General features: G+C 53.8%; 2 protein-coding genes across 3 annotated transcripts in view; both read left to right on the top strand.

Annotated features, from left to right (window-relative positions):
• Positions 1-9,517, top strand: part of SEMA7A (semaphorin 7A (John Milton Hagen blood group)) — a 29,183-nt gene that overhangs the window by 7,247 nt on the left and 12,419 nt on the right. The window lies entirely within an intron of this gene.
• UBL7 (ubiquitin like 7) overlaps positions 1-9,517 on the top strand; it is a 39,844-nt gene that overhangs the window by 29,281 nt on the left and 1,046 nt on the right. The gene's annotated exons all lie outside the window — the stretch shown is intronic.

Raw genomic sequence — 9,517 nt, 5'->3', positions numbered from 1 at the left:
GGGGAGGGGGACTGTGGAGGATACTGGTAATGTGTTAGCATGCATAGAAAACGCTGCCGTGCCTGTCATACAGTCATTTTGTGTTTAAAAAGGAGAAAGCAGTCTTCCTCGGAGCGCGAAGCACTCTGGTTCCAGCCTTTAGAGGGTAAGCGGAGCCCTGCAGTGCTGCCTGTGCTCATGAAGCCTTGCCTGATGGCAGAGGCTTTGAAGTCAAGGTTTGTTCCTCCCCGATCGCAGGTTCAGGGTCTCTTTTGTTGCTTGGTGAGTGGGCGTTTGGGACCGCTGCTGGCTCTGGCTCTGGCTTGGAGGCACCTCGCAAAGGGGATATAGGCTGCAGAGCTCTCAGAAGAGCTTTTGAGCAGGTGTGCCCATGCCCAGCAGCTAGCTTACCAAACCAAGAGGGTTATTTTTCTCTTTCTTCCTGTTCTTGCTCACCCCTGTGTTGAATACTGCTGCCAAGATGCGCCGGAGCTTACCAGAAATAGAGTGGCAATCGTTAATGCGCCAGAATATTTGCCTTCTGTAGTGTAAGTGTAAGGAAAAAAAAGCATATTTGTCTAGTGAGAGTGTATGCTGCGAGCTTGAGCCTTTCCTCTGTGCTAGCGCGGCCCTCCCGGGCATTTGGATTGCACGCAGGCTGAGATCTTTTGTAGGATATAGCCCCGATAATGCGGGCTGAATTGTTTCCTCTGCTCCAGAGCATTTTTGCTGTTGATGGCAGGGATCTCTCGAGGGCAGAAGAAAGCAGCTGTGCGACCCTGCCCCATGACCGCAGGGTCTTCAGGAGCAGCTGGGGAAGAAGCCTGAGAAAAGGCAAGCAGTGTCGTGTGGTGGCAGCTGGGAATATAGCATAGCCGAGGGGGGAAAAGTCCCACTGTGGAGGGGATGTAGATGTTACTGATAATTCCGTGGCCTTGCTCTTTCCTTTGGAGGGGTGCTTAGAGGGAATCGGAAGCAGCCGGGGAAGGGTGTGAGAAAAGATAGCATGAGGGTTTCTTGGCAAAGGATTGTCTCCAAACTGTCTTGGGGGAGAGACAGGATGAGAAATGCCAAACAGTTAAAACCCGTTGCTCTGACTTGCTGCAAACTTAAAATAAGAAAGAGGAGTGAAATGTGTAAGGCAATCAGGTCTGGGTTTGAGTAATGCGGGCTTCCCAGCTGCACGGCTCCCCTCTGTGCTTTCACACCTCTTTTTTTTTCTGGGTTTCCCACAATTGCATGGACCCCTTAGCAAGCGTTCAGGGCTGCACGCTCGCTGGTCCTCTCCAGCCTCCTGTGGATTGCCTGCACTGCCCAGTGCTGCGCTCACTGGCTCTCCATGTGAAGGATGATGGTCACAGAAGCAAAACAAAAAGGACAGCAGCTCACAGCCCAAGCCCTCGCTCTCAGCTGTGCTGCTTTTGGGGACCAAACCACAACATTTCCTACAGGATGGAGGGCATGGGAAAATTATGGTCAGGGCTTTTACCCACCCTGGGCTGATGAGAAAGCACTTTGCCTTCATTGGGAAACCATTTTACTTGGTCTGTCCTTTCTGGGCACACACATGTTTTTGGGATGTATCTGTGGGAGCAGCTGGCTGAAGCAAAGGCAGCTGTTCTGACCTCATAGTATTGCTGCCCTACCTGGCCAGTGCCCTTCCCTGCCCCAGCGAGAGAGGCTGTGTTGGTCATGAAACACCCAGGAGATGACTGATGCCTTCAGGACGACTTATTCATCGAGAGAGGCTGTGTTGGTCATAAAACCCCCAGGAGATGACTGATGCCTTCAGGACGACTTATTCATTCTGCTTTCCAGACCCTGCCCTTTCCAGAAACTGCCAGTCACAGCTGGTGACTTGGACTCTCGGACTGCAGTTGTCAGTGCTTAAAAATGAGTGTACCTGTTTCATCAGTGGTTTTCCTGCTTGTGCGGGGGGGCGGCGGGGAAGTGTGCGGGGAGGGGGACTGTGGAGGATACTGGTAATGTGTTAGCATGCATAGAAAACGCTGCCGTGCCTGTCATACAGTCATTTTGTGTTTAAAAAGGAGAAAGCAGTCTTCCTCGGAGCGCGAAGCACTCTGGTTCCAGCCTTTAGAGGGTAAGCGGAGCCCTGCAGTGCTGCCTGTGCTCATGAAGCCTTGCCTGATGGCAGAGGCTTTGAAGTCAAGGTTTGTTCCTCCCCGATCGCAGGTTCAGGGTCTCTTTTGTTGCTTGCTGAGTGGGCGTTTGGGACCGCTGCTGGCTCTGGCTCTGGCTTGGAGGCACCTCGCAAAGGGGGTATAGGCTGCAGAGCTCTCAGAAGAGCTTTTGAGCAGGTGTGCCCATGCCCAGCAGCTAGCTTACCAAACCAAGAGGGTTATTTTTCTCTTTCTTCCTGTTCTTGCTCACCCCTGTGTTGAATACTGCTGCCAAGATGCGCCGGAGCTTACCAGAAATAGAGTGGCAATCGTTAATGCGCCAGAATATTTGCCTTCTGTAGTGTAAGTGTAAGGAAAAAAAAGCATATTTGTCTAGTGAGAGTGTATGCTGCGAGCTTGAGCCTTTCCTCTGTGCTAGCGCGGCCCTCCCGGGCATTTGGATTGCACGCAGGCTGAGATCTTTTGTAGGATATAGCCCCGATAATGCGGGCTGAATTGTTTCCTCTGCTCCAGAGCATTTTTGCTGTTGATGGCAGGGATCTCTCGAGGGCAGAAGAAAGCAGCTGTGCGACCCTGCCCCATGACCGCAGGGTCTTCAGGAGCAGCTGGGGAAGAAGCCTGAGAAAAGGCAAGCAGTGTCGTGTGGTGGCAGCTGGGAATATAGCATAGCCGAGGGGGGAAAAGTCCCACTGTGGAGGGGATGTAGATGTTACTGATAATTCCGTGGCCTTGCTCTTTCCTTTGGAGGGGTGCTTAGAGGGAATCGGAAGCAGCCGGGGAAGGGTGTGAGAAAAGATAGCATGAGGGTTTCTTGGCAAAGGATTGTCTCCAAACTGTCTTGGGGGAGAGACAGGATGAGAAATGCCAAACAGTTAAAACCCGTTGCTCTGACTTGCTGCAAACTTAAAATAAGAAAGAGGAGTGAAATGTGTAAGGCAATCAGGTCTGGGTTTGAGTAATGCGGGCTTCCCAGCTGCACGGCTCCCCTCTGTGCTTTCACACCTCTTTTTTTTTCTGGGTTTCCCACAATTGCATGGACCCCTTAGCAAGCGTTCAGGGCTGCACGCTCGCTGGTCCTCTCCAGCCTCCTGTGGATTGCCTGCACTGCCCAGTGCTGCGCTCACTGGCTCTCCATGTGAAGGATGATGGTCACAGAAGCAAAACAAAAAGGACAGCAGCTCACAGCCCAAGCCCTCGCTCTCAGCTGTGCTGCTTTTGGGGACCAAACCACAACATTTCCTACAGGATGGAGGGCATGGGAAAATTATGGTCAGGGCTTTTACCCACCCTGGGCTGATGAGAAAGCACTTTGCCTTCATTGGGAAACCATTTTACTTGGTCTGTCCTTTCTGGGCACACACATGTTTTTGGGATGTATCTGTGGGAGCAGCTGGCTGAAGCAAAGGCAGCTGTTCTGACCTCATAGTATTGCTGCCCTACCTGGCCAGTGCCCTTCCCTGCCCCAGCGAGAGAGGCTGTGTTGGTCATGAAACACCCAGGAGATGACTGATGCCTTCAGGACGACTTATTCATTCTGCTTTCCAGACCCTGCCCTTTCCAGAAACTGCCAGTCACAGCTGGTGACTTGGACTCTCGGACTGCAGTTGTCAGTGCTTAAAAATGAGTGTACCTGTTTCATCAGTGGTTTTCCTGCTTGTGCGGTGTGCTCGGGGCAGGGAAGAGGAGAGGTTTAAGCAGTGTGGCTGCTGTGTAGGGCTCAGGCAGTGGGGATGGGGACAAGCTGGGGGTCTCTCCATGGCAGGGAGCTGTGTGGCCCCGAGGGGAGCACGGAGGGCTGAAAAGGAGCAGGAAACACATGTCTCTGTCTGGTCCCGCTTCAGCAAGAGACATTTTTAGCACTTTCTAGTTGCTTGGTTTCCGCTGCTGCTCACCAATGCCTTTTGGTCTGTTGCAAACTAATGCTGCAGAGGCATTTGGGGGGGGGTTCCTGCAAGCATCCTGAAAAGGTGGCGGGTTAGAGGGGTGACTAGGAGGGGAAGGCAGGCAGCACAAACCCCTTCTGAGATGCACCAGCCGATGGGCACCAGATCACAGCCATGCTCCTAGTCCGCTACCTCCTGCCAAGCTGAGGGTCAGGGAGGGAGCAAAAGGGGGACAGGGATGATATTGGGCTCTGGGGGGAACTCTTAGGGGTCCAGGTTAGAAATCTACAGGGCATGGGGCTGTATTGGTTCTGCTCTTTTTATTTTGCTTTCTTTGAGAAATGACTGGGGTTGGAGCACTGGTGGAAACTGAAATGCTTCAGGGCTGACCTGCACACCAAGCCATGTTTTGAGGGGTGATCCTGCAGCCTGTGCCTCTCCTTCCCCGGTGCTGAGAGGTGGCTGTAAGGATCCTGGCTCCCAGGGGTGCAGCTAAATCCCTCGGCAGTGTGCTGGTGGTGTATGATGTGGAGAGGAGGGAACCAGCAGGTTCTTTTGTGAGCAATGAGAAGGAAGTGGTTTCCCTCAAGGGCCTTTTTGCACCTTTCTTGGAAACCTCTCCCACAACACCGTATCATTTTCTGTGAGGCGTGTTGGCCAGTGGCATGTTGGAACTCTCAGCTATTCAATTACTCCATGACAGGTCAGAGCAAACCCGACCCCCCCCCCGAGCGTCCCTCCTGGGTCATCTCATCTAGAGACAAACTGTTCCTATAAAAAAACCCTGTTCCTATAAAAAAACCCCATTGCTGCAGAATCTGCTGGATCCCAGAAGCCCGTCAGACTGCTTGAGGCATCCATCCCTTGGGAAAGGGACGGCTGCAGGGCAAGCGGGGCTCTGGGCAGGGCCTGACTGTCATTGCCTTGGGTCACATTTCCACAAAATCCTGGGGGAAGGAAAACCTATCCACTCAGTGAGCACAGCAGCTCCCTGGAGGCATACTTCCTCCTTCCGAAATGTCTCAAGGTGTCAATTTGTAGATCATCTTAAAAAAAAAAAAAAAAGCGGCTTGGCTTCTTGCCAGCATCTGTGGCAGAACTGGGGAGACAGACGGTGTGTGGCTCTTGGATGGGAGCAGAGTGGTTCAGTCCAGTCCTTCTCCCAGGGATGGAGGGGGACCTATGGCAGCCCTGTGGGGTGTCCCCATCACTCTGGGGTAAGTGCTGTGACTTCCCACCCTCCCCTTTGAGGGGACCAGCTGCTGTTGGGGCTCCCAGCACTGGTATCTGGCCAAGCAGGTGGGAAATTGGGGATTGTCCTCCCAGTCTTGCCTGGGAGAAATAGTGAAACTGGTACTGCGCTGCAGAGTGATGTTAGCACTGGGACCGGGAGTCCTGACCCCAAAGTGGGTGACTAAGGCAGTGGACCTGAATCACGTTCCCAGCCCTTAAAGGAAAGCAGTCTATCTGCCCGTGCTGGGCTGCTTGTCATGCGTCCTGTGTACGCTGGGGACGTGGAAGTGGGATCGATGTCATTGAGCAGAGATGGCTCTCATGTTCCTAAAAAAGGGGTGTAATACTTGGGAGTCTGGAGCACACTGTCAGCCTGACTCACGGCTGAGCCTGTGCTGTCTGACCAGCGTAGGGGATGAGTCCCAGGGGGACCCCCCTGGTGTTGCCAGTCTTTGAGTCAGCATTGAGAAAGTAGCTTTTCCTTTGGCCATCAGAGCCAATCCCAGTCGAATTGCAGCAGAGACATCCTGCTATCAAGGTCATAATCCATTCAGTCTATTCAAAAAGGAAGGAAGAAATAAAACTGGGGAAACACGAAATTGTTTGGAGGAGGAGGGAACCATCAAAGTATCCAACCGGTGCCGTCATTCAGGCAGGAGCGTGCTCGCCGTCAGACCTACAGGCAGCAGAGCAGGTGGCAGCGTACCGGCATCGTGCTGGGGAGGGTGTAGGACGCGTGACGGTGACAGATGACAGCGTTATAACGTGTTACAGCGAGAAGAGCTCCTGGGGCTGCTGGGTGCATTGCCTGGGCGGTGAGGCGCGTGGAGACTTGGCTGCATTTGTTGCGGTGGCAAGCTTCGGCACTGCACCAGTATTAAATCCCATTTTGCCATTTGGTGGGTGGCCCAGCCCTGTGTCCCTGTCGCATGGCAGCAGAGGAGTGTTTGGGAGAATACGGGCAGCTCAGCTAAAGGAACTTCCCCTACTCAGGGCAGCATAGGCCCTGTGGTGTGGAGCAGGTAATGCCAGGGAGCAGGTAAACCCTATACCCTGCCTGGTTTCCCCGCTTCATATTCCGAGGGGGGTCCCATTTAATAAGGGTTTTATGAGCAGCAAGTAAAGGATCTGCCTCTCATCTGCATCAGTGCCCTTCCCAAGAAGCAGTGGGTTCTTGTCTCCTCCTCCTTCCCTTTTTATTTTTCCTAAGCTTTATTTCAGTTCCTTATTTTAAAATGCTGGCACCAGAGGAGATTCGAACCATCACCTCCATTTTTAGGGAGACACAGTCTTCCCCCAGCATCAGTTAATCATAGAACTGTGACAACTTGCCTGCTACCAGTGCTGGGAGCCATGCAAGCTGGTGGCTAAGCCAAGCGTAGCTGAGTCAGCCCTCCAGCCGGGATGAGAGCTGGGTTGTTGAGCTTGCCTGCAGCGAGGCTTGCACGCCCACACTGCTTCTCCAGTTGGACATCTGTTCTGGAGGCGGGGGCATGCTCCCCCCTGCACGAAACTCTGGGATGCTGTGGGAGCCCAACCTTGCCGTGGTGCTGGGGAGGGCCAGCTCTGAGTGCCTTTCTGAAGGGGGCTCCTGGACCCAAAGGGAGCCAGAGACCCTTTCAGCATGTCATTAAAGCTGGATTTGCCCAAGCTGCTTCTAGGGAGGCTGGCCCATTTCACCCTATGTCCCGATCAGACGGGAAGCAGGATTGCTCTGTCTGTTATTTGCATTGCTCTGTGTGTGTGTGTGTGTGTTTAGGACAGGCCTCCCTGCCCACATCTCATCTAGAGCATCTCCCTCTTCCTTTTCTTCCTCCCCCGTTACTTCACCCCGCAGGCATCCTTCCGAGATGCACCGGGCTCCCTCCTTCTCCCTCATTTAATAGTATTCTTCTTCAGTCTGGTGTGGTACTCTCCATCTCGCCTGCAAAGCACAAAGCCGCTCTTTCTCCCTTTCATTCCTCCAGACCGGGGTTTGCATTTCAATTGACAATTGTGCCATTGATTTGCGCTGACGGTGGGATTTGCAGTAAATGCCAGGCAGAGGGACTCGGCGGGGTTAGCGAGGCTCTGGAAATGAGCCCTGTGTCTTCTGAAGCTCCGGACTCTATTTTGGAGGGAGGGTGGTGGCAGGGTCATGCCTTCCCCCTTCCAGGAGGGCAAGCCTTTCTTTGCAGGGTCAAAAGCAGCCTTGGACTTGCTAGGAGAGGCTTGTCCCCTTCTTTGGGGATGTAGTGTGGGACATTAGATGCCCTCTGCCTCGTCATTCATTATACCCCAAGCTCCCCCCAGTCCTGCCGGATGAGAAGCAGAGGTGAAGGAGATCAGACCGCATGCCGAAGCCAAGCTGTTTAAAGCAGAGCAGGGGCTGAAGGGCAGCTTTGCGGGTCAGACGGCATGGCTGATGTGGAGGCTGAGGGACCCCAGCACCCGCTCAGAGAAATACCTTTAAAAGGCTCCCTTACAGATCAAGTTAAATCAGAGCCATACGCATGCTTCCGGGCCCTGGTTAGCAGAGTTGTTTACTCTCAGCTTAGTGATTCAGTGCAGCCCCCGGGGAGCAGTAGGATAAATAATACATTGGCGCCAACCAAATTATTGTTTTGGGCTTGTTTGTTTTTGGCTGTTTGAAGTGTGTCCTTGCAGGTTGGCACAGCTCTCGGAGCTGAGTTTAAGTAAGAGGCGGTGTGAAAAAAGCCTCAAATGAAACCAAAGGTAACAGGAGCACATCGGGCTGAAGCATGTAAAAGGGTGAGGTGTGGGGAATGGCTGCAGGTATGTATTTTCCTGGATGAGCAGCAAATTTAGGGGCTGAGCTGGAGGTTTGAGAACAAGAGCAAAGTTTGCTGAAGTCCAGCCAGACCTGTTTGCGGCGTGTGGGTGATGGGCTGTGCTGGCAGCAGTAGCTGCGTGGAGGAAAAGGGCTTTAGGGGCTCCCGTGTGCGTGGGCTGTTGCCTGCCTGCTCTGTGGGTTGGGCCAAGAGGGGGATTTTGAGGACTGCTGGGAAGTGGGGGTGGTAAAAAGCCACCTCTCCACCCTGAGAAGCATAGACTGAGTCTGTGGCTGATGAGATTCCCGGGGCTAGCTGGCATGTTCGGCTGGCTTCCCACTTGTAGGGTCGCTTAGGCAAATGAGTTGCACAGTCACTCTGAAAAGACTTGATGCCAGCTTCTCCAGCAGGCAAAGCACATACTTGGGAGTTTCTCCTAGTCCTTGGATGGGGGAGAGATGGTAGGGCTGGGCAGGGACTGCCATCCAGCCGGGCTTTTCTGGCTGTGGGGTCCCGACTGCTGAATCCCCCTGCTACTGCCGTGCAGCCCCGTGGCCTCCGTCCCACAGAAAGGCAGCCCAGAGGCATTGCATTAGCGAGAAGCTGCAGGCTGGAGGGCAGCAATGGTTTCTGTACCATGGCATACCTCTACCCTCTCTCTTTGCAGCTGCGGTGCCCTTGTGAAACAGCAGCCGTGGGTCTGTCAGGGTTTCCCATCACCAGGCCGTGGCTGGCAGCAACCCCTGTTAGCCAAGCTGGTGTTCAGAAAGCCTTGCTGGCTGGGTGCTGTTTAACCCTGCAGGGATTAGAGACCCCGAGGAGGTGCGACCAGCGTACTGAAGTGGAGAGAAAAAAAAGCCGCAAATCAAGCAGGCATTCAGTGGCCCCAGTGACCTCTAATACATCTCTTCTACTTTCAGCTCTGTGGAGCCTTGGCGGGACCCCTGTGCAGCGTGCTTGGGGCAAAGGGGGAGCGCTCGGCTGTGCAAAGATTGTCCTTTGCCTGTCCTGCCAAGTGCCCCTATAAATAGAGAGGGACACGTGCCACTGATTAATTGCCTGTCTGTGCAGGCAGCTAGCTCTAGAGGCAGACGCAGCCTTTGTCTGCTTGGGAGCAGCAGCACTTGCCAGGAGAGAGGCCCTCTCTTCTATGGAAAAGAGAAAGGAGGGAGAGATGAAAATGGAGTGCCCTGTCACACTAAGCAGAGGTCAGTCCTGATCGGAGACTTTTCCCCCTTGGAGGAGCAATGCCTCTCACGTCATTGCTGCAAACTACGGTAGGGAAGAGGCAATGCACATGTGCAACCTGCATTGCACCCTGCTGTGAGGCTGGGCCCCGGGTGGCTGCTCAAAGCTGCCCAGATGTGGCTGCACCATCCCAGAGAGGGGCACAGGACCAGCAGATCCCATGGAGCGACAGCAAAAGCCCCAGGGGAGGAGGCTTTGTGAGCCTCCCACACCTGAGCTGGCAATGCAGAGCTGGAAAAGCCAGAAGGTGAGAGAGGAAGGG

Source organism: Egretta garzetta, unplaced genomic scaffold, assembly GCF_000687185.1.
Source record: "Egretta garzetta isolate BGI_Z169 unplaced genomic scaffold, ASM68718v1 scaffold287, whole genome shotgun sequence".
NCBI lineage: Eukaryota > Metazoa > Chordata > Aves > Pelecaniformes > Ardeidae > Egretta > Egretta garzetta.
The sequence above is the reverse complement of the archived record's forward strand: the minus strand, read 5'-3'. Positions and strand labels throughout refer to the sequence as shown.